This window comes from Pongo pygmaeus, chromosome 4, assembly GCF_028885625.2.
Source record: "Pongo pygmaeus isolate AG05252 chromosome 4, NHGRI_mPonPyg2-v2.0_pri, whole genome shotgun sequence".
In the NCBI taxonomy this organism is placed as follows: Eukaryota; Metazoa; Chordata; class Mammalia; order Primates; family Hominidae; genus Pongo; species Pongo pygmaeus.
The window spans coordinates 90,359,848-90,374,096 of NC_072377.2; positions in this window are offsets into that span (position 1 = coordinate 90,359,848).

A 14,249-nucleotide genomic window follows, 5' to 3' on the forward strand; every position below is an offset into this window, starting at 1 on the left:
AGAACTTCATGTCTAAAACACTAAAAGCAATGGAAACAAAAGCCAAAATTGACAAATGGGATCTAATTAAACTAAAGAGCTTCTGCACAGCAAAAGAAACTATCATCAGAGTGAACAGGCAATCTACAAAATGGGAGAAAATTATCGCAACCTACTTATCTGACAAAGGGCTAATATCCAGAATCTACAATGAACTCAAACAAATTTACAAGAAAAAAACAAACAACCCAATCAAAAAGTGGGCAAAGGACATGAACAGACACTTCTCAAAAGAAGACATTTATGCAGCCAAAAAACACATGAAAAAATGCTTACCATCACTGGCCATTATAGCATTATCTTGACTTTCTTTTGTACCCTCACTAATAGCCTCCTCAAGGCCTGCAGGTCCTGCCTACTCACTGGCTGATCACCAAAACAGTATCAGCACCCAACTTCCAGGTACCAAATTCTGTTCTAGTAGACCACCCCAAATTTAGTGACATAAACAACCATATCACTATGCTCATGGAAGTAAGATGTATTTTTGAATATGTTTTACATAATGAAATTCATACAGCCCCTGATCCTTAAGAACCATATTCATGTACTCCACAAAAATGACTGGGTATTGTTAGCAGAGAGAGATTCCTGCACTAGGTAAATCAGTGGCCTTGCACTGAAGGCTGCTTTAGGCTGTAGCTTGTGTCTTTGCATCTGTGACTTATCCTTAGAAAACAGAATTTAATCATCAGCAAGAAAAACTGAAATCTGAGTTGCTAGCAAGTAGAACATGCTCCTGCTACAAAAATTCTGCTTCCCTACTATAGTTAATTTTTTGCTTAATCTCACTAAATTGTTTTATAGTTCAAAGTTACACACAGTTATAATTAAAATCCTATAAAAACATCCATCATTCTTCATGATTTCTAGTACTATTTATGCATACACAGGCAAGAATAGCCACAGACATAGCAGACTGGGCATTTTTTTAAAGTGCTAGTAAAAGAGAAAGAGAATGCTAAGGAAATATTAGCCATTTTCCTTCTTTCATTTACATTTTGTATTAGTTCTGACATGTTCTGTGTATTACATAGTATAAACTAAGCATTTGAATTCAATTGATTGAAAGTATTGACATTCATTAGGAAAAATCAGAATTTAGGTAATTAAATGTTGAGCATCTTCCAAAACATTCTCTTCTACCCTCTGGCTGCAAAAGAATAAACTCGAAAGAAACACTGCAATTAGTTCTCTGCTTTCACTGTGGTGCTGAAAATCGGCACACATTTTATAATAAAACGGGATCAATTTTTTCAAGGTTATACAATTTTGGAGATTTTTCTTCAGTCCCTTTATATTTTAATTAATCCATTCTGTCATTGTATTTAAAAAGTTACTTCATAATTAAGGAAATATCTTTTTGTTAAAAAAAATTACCCTAGATAAAATAATGAAATTTTATACTCCATTTTTTTGTGTTTTAATACTGAATTACTTTTCTGCGTATCCTATTTGCTAGGACACAACACACATTGCAGATTTTACAAATAAAATCTGAAAAAGAAGGAACAAGTTTAAGCAACATCATCTTTTTTTCTCCTCAACTGAAATCCAATGAATTTAGAAACTGTAATGTTGGTTCTTAGGCCCATGGTTATTCAAAGAAAATCTATCAATTATTAAGAAGCTTTTTTTGTTTGTTCGTTTGTTTGTTTGTGTTTTTTTTTGAGATGAAGTTTCACTCTTGTCACCCAGGCTGGAATGCAATGGCGCAATCTCAGCTCACTGAAACCTCCGCCTTCTGGGTTCAAGCAATTCTCCTGCCTCAGCCTCCTGAGTAGCTGGGATTACAAGCGCTCGCCACCACGCCCAGCTAATTTTTTTATTTTATTTTTTTAGTAGAGATGGGATTTCACCATGTTGGCCAGGCTGGTCTCAAACTCCTTACGTCAGGTGATCCACCCACCCCAGCCTCCCAAAGTACTGGGATTACAGGTGAAAGCCACAGTTCCCGGCCTATTAAGAAATTTTAGATAAAGCTGGAAACCTTCTATATACTTCCACTTTAAAATTAGCTCATCACTAATAAATACTTAAAATATTACATCCTATTAAACAAAAATTAACTATTTTGATTCATCACTTTCTCCTTCAAAATAAATATTTAGATTTAATGTCTGTTGATTATTTTTTAAATAACAAGTTTTTAAAATTCATAATATGCTTATTTCTACAGACACAAAGTGAAGTGGAACATTAAGGCCTGTGCCAAAATCTATTTTTTAGTTTTCATTTTCTGTATATTTCACCAGAAAAAGATTTGACCTAAGTCTTATTTCACGTTAGTCACTTTTTGATATTTTAAGAATATTCTATTATTTGCTTAAAGTCACCTTCTATACCATAACCAGTGCTTAGATGATATAATATTGCCAGAAACAATAAAACTCTGTTAAAACTTAAAATATATCATGTTTTCTTGTATTTTCAAGTTTAATACACCTTTGTATCCATTATGGAGAAATTGAAACTGTTGGGTTTTTCAACATCATTATTTAATATGCTAATTTCTAATACCTAAAAAACTTATAAATCTAAAATATAATATGTAAGTTATACAGTTGAACTCATGCCAAGGAAAAAAAACCCATTATCTAAAACCTTCCATAACTTTATAACACTTACATGGTCCAGAAACCACATGAATGTTTTAAATTTTGTCCGAAATAGCCTTTCCTGATTAAACTAAAACAGATATGAAGAATGCTTTTCCTCTTCATGTCATCCGAAATTATCTGTAGAAGTTTCATTTCTTTTGCTGAGGCCTTAATTACTATTAAGTTGGAAAGACTTCAGATAACAACAGCCTCATATGATGTCAACTGTTTATAGATTTAAAATGTATTAATTTTAGATTTCATAAAAGCCTTCTTTTTTCCCAGAGAAAAAGAGAGTGTATTTTTCTTGGAATCCTGGAGAGGGGTGTTCAGAAAACAAGTGTCTGAATGGTAGAAACCAAAGTAGAGTTCAGAGGCTGAAAAATCCAAAGGCAACATTTTTTCTACCTGAGCGTTTGGTTTAAGATAAGTCGTGTTTTGATACACAGGGTGTGACCTTGAAGTCAGAAGCTAGAAAAATCAAGTGTAAAGTTCCTGACCTTCTTCATACAGTGCAGGAGGAATACTTTCTTTTGATCCTTCCTGTAAACTAAGATAGAAATAAACAGCTATTGTTTGCTCTGAGATATCCACTTAAAATCCTCACCACTGCAACAATGGGCAGCTCTGCATGAACGGGGTGAAGAAAAGAGTATTCAATCTCATGTTTAGGCTCTTTATCTTTCTAATGATTAAAACACTCTATGTTGTTTTTTTCTTTATCAATCTCGATGTTCATCTTCACTCTACCCCACAAAGTTCTGAGTGCCTAGAAAAGGTAGAGAAAAAAGGCAAACACAACTCTCAGATTCTGGGCTGGGGCAACCAGGAAATGGGAATGGCATCAACGAAAAGGAAAATTAGAAGGATAGGTTTCTGGTGGGGGATGGAGTTTCACCAAGGTAATAAATTCGTTTTTATACAGGCTGAGTTTGTGGTGTCATTGTGACATTCCTGGGAGAGATTATCATTGAAATTCTCCAATAACTGCATCATTGACAAAAGTCAGGTTAAGTACAGAAGATGGAGGCATCATCTTCAGTAAAAAGATGGCAATTTAGTATCTAAGAGGGAAAAAAAGATAATATTTTTCCCCTATTACTAAAATTAACAAATCACCTTGTCAGACTTCATTGGTCTTTATGTTTTCCGATTTTGGTATCTATCATCTTGTTTTCCTGATGTAGTGAGATTTGGCAACCTTAATCTTTTACACTTGTTTCTGTCTTTTTTTTTTCCTTTGGAATTCCAACTTCTCTAAAGTTTTAAGATGGTTTTCACTGTGGATATTTATATTTGCCACCAAATTCCCACTGCTTATATGAAAAAAAAAATGAAAGAGAGAGAAAAAGAAAGAGGAAGGAAGGAAGGAAGGAAGGAAGGAAGGAAGGAAGGAAGGAAGGGACCAATCTTGTCCTAAACAAAATTATGCAGGTCAACAAATAGTATGTTTTTTCATCTTGCATGTGGCTCTAACCACTCCTTCCCTAATCGCTTACCCCTTCCAGGTATCAATCCTGCCCACCTTCCCTATATAATGTTGCCTGTTGCATTGTAAATTTAAGTCAAATTCTTACTTCTTTTCTTAATATGTATCTAAGCCTTTATCTCTAATTTTAAAATCAAAGGTTTTACTTTCCTCTTCGGAATGACAGGAAAAGTTGTTGGATTTTTTTATCTCCCTGAAGTCAGGTACGTCTACTTCCTCAATATATACTGAAGACTGCTCTCAGAGGGTCTATAACTTATATCAGTGATTTTACTTCAGATGGTAAAAGCCTATGTCCTAGGAAAATAACTTTACATTCATTACCTAATTTTTAAACCTTAAATGGCCATTAGCTCTACCTTCTCAATAATTTTCTTCCTTCACAATGGGATTTCTACAGCAGAAATGGAAAGAGAGGCTAGGCATGGTGTCTCATGCCTGTAATCCCAGCACTTTGGGGGGCTGAGGAGGGCGGATCACGTGAGGTCAGGAGTTTGAGACCAGCCTGGCCAATATGGTGAAACTCTGTCTCTACTAAAAGTACAAAAATTAGCTGGGCGTGTGGCGGCACTTGTAATCCCAGCTACCCAGGACGCTGAGGGAGGAGAATCACTTGAACCTAGGAGGTGGAGATTGCAGTAAGCTGAGGTCACACCACTGCACTCCAGCCTGGGAAACAGAGCAAGACCCTGTCTGGGAAAAAAAAAAAAAAAGAAGAAGAAGAGACAAGACAAGAAAACAAAAAGAAAGAAATGCAAAGAGAAAGAAAAAAACTTCAGCTTTTGAGTTTCTGAAAAGACACTAAAACCCTGTTGTGTTTGAGCAATAGGGATTTTGTATCTCACACTCCTGGAGTTTCAAAAGCCAAGTTTATGTTGATGCTATGCTACAAGAATATAAAATTAAGGTTTTTTTCAACAACCATTTCAGTAAATTTGCTCGAGTTTATAATAATCCATACAGATTATTAAAAATACCAAAAAAATGCAGAATCAGTAATACAGAATATAATATAGAATATAAAATATAATAAACTAACAAAAATACATTAATAATCTATACTTCTTTAGTAGTCCTCCACACTCAAATTTTTCTACATGATTTAGGCTCCTCTCTACACAGTAAATGAACAGTATTCTGGTTTCTTCATCCGGTGAGTAAGAGAGATATTCTCTCACATCTTAAGTTTCTATTATTATATTTAAATTATTTACCTTAAATGAACTTAAAGATGTCTTTAATCAAATACTCTGTTTATCTTTGTTAGTCAAAACGTATACAAGATACTGTTACAGAGCTCCATAGCTCTTCTAGGCAATGATAGTAAGAAAACTAGGAATCTATCAGAGACAGAATGTCTCAGAATGTCTTTCTTTTTCTTTTCCTTCAGAAAATTGTCTTCCTAGTGGGACTTAGTCAGGAAAGCAGTTTCTTTGCATCATACAAATGATAATGGGGTTCCCTAAGGAGCTGATTTAAAGAAAAGAAAAATTAAAAATTAAAAAATAACACACAACAAAATCTGAGAAATTTGTTATTGGTGACCCAAGTGGTCAGGTGCCCTGGTGGCATAAGTGGTTTGAGAAGTATCCTTGGGTCATATGGCCTTAATATAAAAGCAAATGACACAAATAAAGACAGTGCAGTAAACAGGAAGAAGGTAAGATCATCTTAACACAAACTGATCCCAGCACAGAAAAAAATAGCAGCACAGAAAAACAATGGTATGGAACAAATAACCACTGCTATATATTGAGTATTACTACTTGCCAGATACAGTGATAAGCACATGTGTTCACTTAATTACAAACTAATTGTCTATTTCTGAAGGTAGATGTAAGGATAGGTTCATTACCTTCTAAATGAGTGGGTATCTGACAGCACACATTCACAAGACAGGAATAAAACAAGAGCAAGCTTTAATACTACATCCCATCTGCCCTGGACCCAGTATGGAACAGTGCGGTGGATCAATAGAAGCTATAAATGTTCATCACTCCAGGAAGTGGATGGCATACACTGATGCCAGAGAATGGAGTGGGCACTAAGCCAGAGGATTGCAGGATCCCAAGGAAGTAGCGCCTTACCTTGCTGAGTCAGGTGAGGCACAGCAACTCAGACTAGGTACATATTCTGTTGACTCACATTGCCCTAAATAGATGACTATAGGACAATAGTTTTCAGCCCAGAGGGATTTTGCCACCAGAGAGGATGTTTGGCAATGTCTGGAGACATATTTTGTTGTCATAGGGTAAGAGGAGGGAGGTGAAGTTACTGGCATTTAGTGAATAGATGCCAGGGATGAAGCTAAATATTTTGTAATGCACAGAACATTCCCCTCAACAAAGAACTACCTGAAGCAGAATGTCAGCAGTGCAGTTCCTGAGGTAGAGCTTCATTTTTACAGGGCTGAGTGCAGTTCAGCCCTTAATTGAGGATAGTCAGTCACCAAGGGCTAAGGTGCTCAGTGGCAATTAATATTTGCAAGAAAAAAACAACCCCATCAAAAAGTGGGCAAAGGATATGAACAGACAGTTCTCAAAAGAAGACATTTATGTGGCCAACAAACATATGAAAAAAAAGCACATCATCACTGCTCATTAGAGAAATGCAAATCAAAACCACAATGAGACACCATCTCACGCCAGTTAGAGTGACGATCATTAAAAAGTCAGGAAACAACAGATGTTGGAGAGGATGTGGAGAAATAGAAACACTTTTACACTGCTGGTGGGAATGGAAATTAGTTCAACCGTTGTGGAAGACAGTGTGGCAAGTTCTCAAAAATTTAGAATCAGAAATACCATTAGACCCAGCAATTTCATTACTGGGTATAAACCAAAAGGATTATAAATCATTCTACTATAAAAACACATGTTCATGTATGTTTATTGCAGCACTGTTCATGATAGCAAAGACTTGGAACCAACCCAAATGCCCATCAATGATAGACTGGATAAAGAAAATGTGGCACATATACACCATGGAATACTATACAGCCATAAAGAAAGGATGAGTTCATGTCCTTTGCAGGGACATGGATGAAGCTGGAAACCATCATTCTCAGCAAACTAACACAGGAACAGAAAACCAAACACTGCATGTTCTCACTCATAGTGGGAGTTGAACAATGAGAACACCTGGACACAGGTGAACATCACACACTGGGGCCTGTTGGGAGGTGGGGGGCTAGGAGAGGGATAGCATTAGGAGAAATACCTCATGTATTTACCGCATGTAAATGATGGGTTGATGGGTACAGCAAACCACCATGGCACATATATACCTAGGTAACAAACCTGCATGTTATGCACATGTATTCCAGAACTTAAAGCATAATAAGAAAATGTTTTTGTTTATATATATATATATATAAAGGATATAAAAAAGGATATATATATATCCTTTATAATATATTGCAAAAAATAAACATTGGGTTACTGAAATGTTCTGTATCTTAATTGTGGTGTGGGTTAATGGTTATATAGAGTTGTCAAATTCATTGAACAGTGTACTGAAAATACGTGTATGTTTTATTGCATGTAAATTACACCTCAATAAAGTTAATTTTAAAAACTAAGTGGGGAAGGCTTCAAGATGGTTTCCACTAAGAAGAGCCAAAATAGTGGGTAGAAAATCACACTTGGAATAGATCATCTCAAAGAAAACACTGGAATTCAATAGAAAGGTGACCGGAAATACCTAAAGTAAAGAAAGAAAAGAAAGTCAGGCAGCCTGCTTGGCCAGGAACAGCTGGAAGCCAAGAGAGACTCCCCAATATGGGAAAAGGGTAAGTAAGAGGCGCTGAGTTGTTCATATTCCAACCATGAACTCCTGCAATCCTAGGCACTGGAGAGCTCCTCAGCCCTCATGGGCCCTGAAACTAATACAGGGAGATGCCAAGAGATTGTGCAAGAGCACTGCTCCGCGAAGGAAGCTCACACTGCCACCACTGTAGCTCAAAGACTAACCTAACTGACATCCCAGTTGCCAGCAAAACTTCATCACAGTCACCATTAATAACCATAAGCCACCATAAAAATTACAAATATCACTGATGCTATTTACAGCTGAATATATTATAGAGAGACTACACTACTTCAGGTGCCCAGAATGAAAGCCAAAGTGTCCAACAACTGCAGAATATACATTATTCTCATCAGTACATGGAACGTTCTCCAGGACAAACTATATGTTAGGCCACAAAACAAGTCTCATCAAGTTCTTAAAAATCAAAGTTATATCAAGTGTCTTCTCAGGCTACAAGGGAATAAAACTGGAAATCAATACCAAGAGGAACTTTGGAAATCATACAAATACATGGAAATTAAAAAAAAAAAACATGCTTCTGAATAATCATGGTTCAATGAAGAAATTAGCATGGAAATCAAAAAATCTCGAGAGAAATGAAAATGGAAACACAGCTTATTAAAATCTATGGGAGACAGCAAAAGTAGTTTGTAGCAATAAATGCCTACATCAAAAACGTACAAAGATTTCTAATGTAGTTTGCTTATGTCCAAATCTCATGTTGAATTCTAATCCCCAGTATTGGAGATGGGGCCTGGTGGGAGGTGATTAGCTCATGGGGGTGGATTTCTCATGAATGATTTAGCACCATCCTCTTGATTCCATCCTCATAATAATGAGTGAGTTCTCACAAGTTCTAGTTGTTTAAAAGTGTGTGGCTCCTCCCCTCCGTCTCTTGCACCTGCTCTGGCCATGTGACATGTGTGCTCCTCCTTTGCCTTCTGCTATGATTGTAAGTTTCCTGAGGCCTCTACAGAGGTCAAGTAGTTACCAGCATTGTGCTTCCTGTACAGCCTGCTGAACCATAAACCAATTAAACCTTTTTTCTTTAGGATAAACTCTTGGAAACATAAAACCTACAAAGACTGAATCAGGAATAAATAGAAAATTCAAACAGACCAATAATGAGCAGCATGAGTGGAGCAGTAATGAAAAGTCCCCCAACAAAGGAAAGCCCAGGACCCCATGGATTCACTGCCAAATTCTACCAAGTATATAGGAGAACTAATACCAATCCTCCTTAAACAATTCCAAAAAAAATGAATAGGAGAGAATTCTCACTATCTCATTTACACAACCAGCATTACCCTTATACCAAAACCAGAAGAGGACACAACAACAATAAAAAGAGAACTATAGGCCAATATCCCTGATGAATATAGATAGAAAATCCTCCACAAAATACTAGCAAATCAAATCCAACAGCGCATCAAAAAGGTAATACCCCATGATCAAGTGGGATTTACACTGGGGATACAAGGATGGTTTAACATACACAAATCAATAAACGTGATACATCATATCAACAGAACAAAGGACAAAATAATATGATATTCTCAATAAATGCAGAAAATCATTTAATAAAATTAACATCCCTTTAGATAAAAACTTTCAACAGACTAGGCATAGATGAAACATATCTCAAAATAATAGAGGCCATGTATGACAAACCCACAGCTAATATCACACTGAATGGGGAAAAGTAGAAAGCCTTTTCTATAAGAACTTGAGCAAGACAAGTATGTCAACTTTCACCACTCTTATTCAATATAGTACTGGAAGTTCTAGCCATTCCGATCAGGCCAGAGAAAGAAATAAAGGCATCTAAGTTGGGAAAAATGGAAGTTGAGTTGTCCCTCTTTGCAAATAACATGTATTCTACTTAGAAAACTCAAAAGACTCCACCAGAAAACACTTAGGAGCTGATAAACAAATTCAGTGAAGTTGCAGTATACAAAATCATCATGCAAAAATCGGTCTTGTTTCTACATGCCAATAATGAAATAGCTAAAAAAGAAATCAAGAAGAAAATTCCATTTATAATAACTGTTAAAAATAAAATACTTAGGAATAAATTTAACCAAAGAGGTAGAAGATCTCTACAAGGAAAATTACAAAACACTGATGAAAGAAATTGTAGATGACACAAACAAATGGAAACAAATCCCATGATCATAGATCAGAAGAATTAATATTGTTAAAATGACCATACTCCCCAGTGCAATACACAGATTCAATATAATTCCCAGCAAAATACCAATGTCATTTTTCACAGAAATTGAAAAATCAACTCTAAAATTTGCATAAAACTTTTTTAAAAAGAGCCAGAGTAGCCAAAGCAATTCCAAGCAAAAAGAACAAATCTGGAAGCATCACACTACCTGACTTCAAATTATATTACAAGGCTATAGTAACCAAGACAGTATGGTGTTGGTATAAAAATAGACAGATAGACCAATGGAACAGAATAGAGAACACAGAAATAAATTCACATATTGATAGCCAACTGATTTCCAACAAAGATGCCAAGAACATACACTGGGGAAAGGACACCCTATTCAATAAATGGTGCTAGAAAATTGAATATTCACGTGCAGAAGAATGAAACTCGATTCCTATTTCTCACTGTATACAAAAATCAACTCAAGATGGATTAAAGACTTAAACAAAAGACCCAAAACTATGAAACTACTAGAAGAAAGCATAGAGAAAACAGTTCAGGATATTGGTCTAGGCAAATATTTTATGGCTGAGACCTCAAAAGCACAGACAACTGAAACAAAAATAGACAATTGGGCTTCTATTAAACTAGAAATCTTTTGCATAGCAAAGGAAACAAGAATAAAGAGACAATCTGTTGAATTGGAGGAAAGATTTGCAAACTATTCATCTAACAAGGGACTAATATCTAGAATTTATAAGGAACTCAACACAATGCTTTTAAAAAATCCCATTAAAAAGTGGGCAAAGCACACGGATAGACAATTCTCAAAAGACAGAAATGTAAGTGACAAACAGGTAAATGAAAAAAATACTCATTACCACTAATTATCAGGGAAATGAAAATCAAAACCACAATAAGATATCACCTCACACCTGTTAGAATAACTATTATAAAAAGACAAAAATAACAGATGCCTGCAAGGATGTGGAGAAAAGGGAACTCTTACATACTATTGGTGTGAATGTAAATTAGTACAACTTTTATGGAAAACAGTATGGAGAGTTCTCAGAAAGCTAAAAATAGAACTATCATACAATCCAGCAATCCTACTATTGGGTATTTATCCAAAGGAAAAGAAATCAATGTATCAAAGGGATACCTGAACTCACACGTTTATCACAGCACTATTAACAGTAGCAAAGATATAGAGTCAACCTAAGTGTCCATCAGCACTAAGTGTCACATCAGATGAATGGATAAAGAAAATGTGGCATGTAAACACAAAGGAATAGTATTCAGCCATAAAAAATGAAATCACATCATTTGCAGCAACATGGATGGAACTGGCAGTCATTACGTTAAGTGAAATAACACAGGCACAGAAAGACAAATACCTCATGCTCCCACTCATCTGCAGGAACTAAAAAACTTAATCTGAAGGACATAGAGAATAGAATGGTAGATAATAGAGGCATTGGAGGATGTGAGGGTGGGAGAGGGAAATGAAGAGAAGTTGGTGAAATGGTACTCACAGTTAGATAGAAGGAATAAATTCTAACATTCTATAGTTGACTAGGATGACTACAGTTAGCAATAATATATTCTACATTTCAAAATAGTAGAAGAAAGGACTTGAAATGTTACCAATACATAGAAATGATGAATACTTAAGCTTATAGATCACCCAAATACTCCGACCTTCTCATTATACCTTCTATGTATGTAAAAAATACTCACATGTACTCCATACATATGTAAAATATTATGTAGTAATAAAAGAAAAAAGTAACAATTTCACACTTAAAACATAGTATTTAATGTAAATTCAAATTGCCACATCATTCATTGTTTTCAGTGAACGGTCATTGATTGTCTTTATGCAGGGTACTTAGGATAGACACATCAGTAATCAGATAAAAACCTAATCCCTGGCCCTCTGAGAGATTACATTCTAATAATGAATCCATTTTTTAAAAAATATTTTGGACCTACCTACTTCAATGGCCAATCTAGACAATGAAGCAAAAAGAGAAAATTAATTAAAAAGCGGCATGGAGGAGGATACCTCCAAAGGGGATTATTATAGAGACATTTACGAATAGAACACTCTAAAGCATCAAATATCTCAATTAACCCTCATAACAAGTCTATAAAGTGGGTAACATTATTGTCCCCACTTGAAAGATAGGGAAATGTTATGCAGCTAGCCCAAAGCTAAATATGGTAGGTCTTGTACTGAACCCAGGTCAGTCTGATTCCAGGCTATAGTGTGTTCCTTGGAGTGTGCAACTCTGGGGAAATGTGTAGGAGCAAGAAAACCACAGTAGAGTTATGAGGATTTTTCAGCCACTGTAACAAAGCCCCAAGATTATATTTAACCACCGGATATTAAATTCCTGTGGAGTCACTCCATAAGACTCCAGTAAGAAATTAGAAAGTCTCTGAAGAAAATAGTATGTCTTAAACCAAGTTATTTCCAATTTCCTCTCAAGCACACAGAAGTCCCGTATTTCTCAGACCCCTGTCTTCTACGTAGTAGTGTATGAATCTAGTAGAGGACTCCAAAGAGACCCTAGAAGATGATGGCATTTAAATTATCACGTGGAAGATCACATGCTTAACATCTGATTCAGATTACGACATGAGTGAGAAATAAATTGTGTTAAGCCACTAAATTTGGGGATTGTATGTTACATTAGCTAGCTTCAATTATGTTGTCTGGCCCAGGCTCCATAGAGCATAGAAGAGAAAACTTGATAAATTACACTGTAACAACTTTCTATGTGAGGAAATTTATGATTTATGATTTATTAGTTGATTTACATGTTAATATTATTCCAGAAAACATTTGAGGTGCAGAAGAAAGACACACGCTATATAACAAGATAAAATAGATTTTAAATTGAGGAGTAAAGTGAAGCAAAGATAAATTTAGAAAAGAAGATACAGCCAGGAGTAGGGTACACAAAATACATTCATCGTTTCTACTGAAGATGGATCACATATTTGGTTCTAAGTTTTCTAGGAACCTAAAGAGGAAATCACAGTGAAGTGTATTATTAACAGTACCCATAGGCAAACAGGCAAAAAAGCAAGTCAGCTACTCGGGAGAGGCCTGTTTATTCTAGTCTAAGACCAGAGAGAAATTTTTCCTATGGGTCCTCATAAAAATGACGCTGTGAAGTGTATTGAACCACATCCTCAGGAAAAAAATCCTCACAGTAAACCCATAAATGAGTTTTATAAGTCCGTTATTTATAAAAATCCCTTAGCACAAGTAGGAAAGAAGATGGCCAAGTACAATTCAGGAACAACAATACAGTTTTCGAATGCTGTTCAATGAGGGATGTGAAGAGAACTGGTAATTAAACCTAACCCACTTTGGGTAATAGTTTATAATTAGCTGACTGTTTAAAACAACTATATGGTGAATGCAGTAATGATTTACATAAAGAGCACAGATGTTATTATCAAGTAAGTTCCATTTTTTCAAAATTATAAGTCCAAACTGAAAAGCCAAACACAGAAACTGTTATAAAACACAAATACCTTTTGATGGACTATATGTATTAGTTCATTCTCACACTGCTATAAGAACATACCCAAGACTGTGTAATTTATAAAGGAAAGAGGTTTAATTGACTCACAGTTCTGTAGGGCTGAAGAGGCCACAGGAAACTTACAATCATGGCAGAAAGAGAAGCAAACACGTCCTTCTTCACATGGCAGCAGCAAGGAGAAGTGCAGAGTGAAGGGGGGGTAAAACCCCTTATAAAACCATCAGATCTCATGAGAACTCACTATCACGAGAACAGCGTGGAGGTAACCACCCCAATGATTCAGTTACCTCCCACAGGGTCCCTCCCACAACACGTGGGGATTATGGGAACTACAGTTCAAGATGAGATTTGCATGGGGACACAGCCAAACCGTATCACTATTTTAACAATGTAGTTGCCCACAAACACATTGTTTAGAGGATCAGAGTGCCTCTCTGTAGTCTTATCCGAATAATAGAAATATAGCAGCAGCTTACATACATTGATCAATAGTATTGGACCTGGTTATAAATCATGATTTTCAGGGAGTTATTTGCACAATTGTTTATATTCATCATATAGAATACAAGAATGTTAGTTCTACTCTC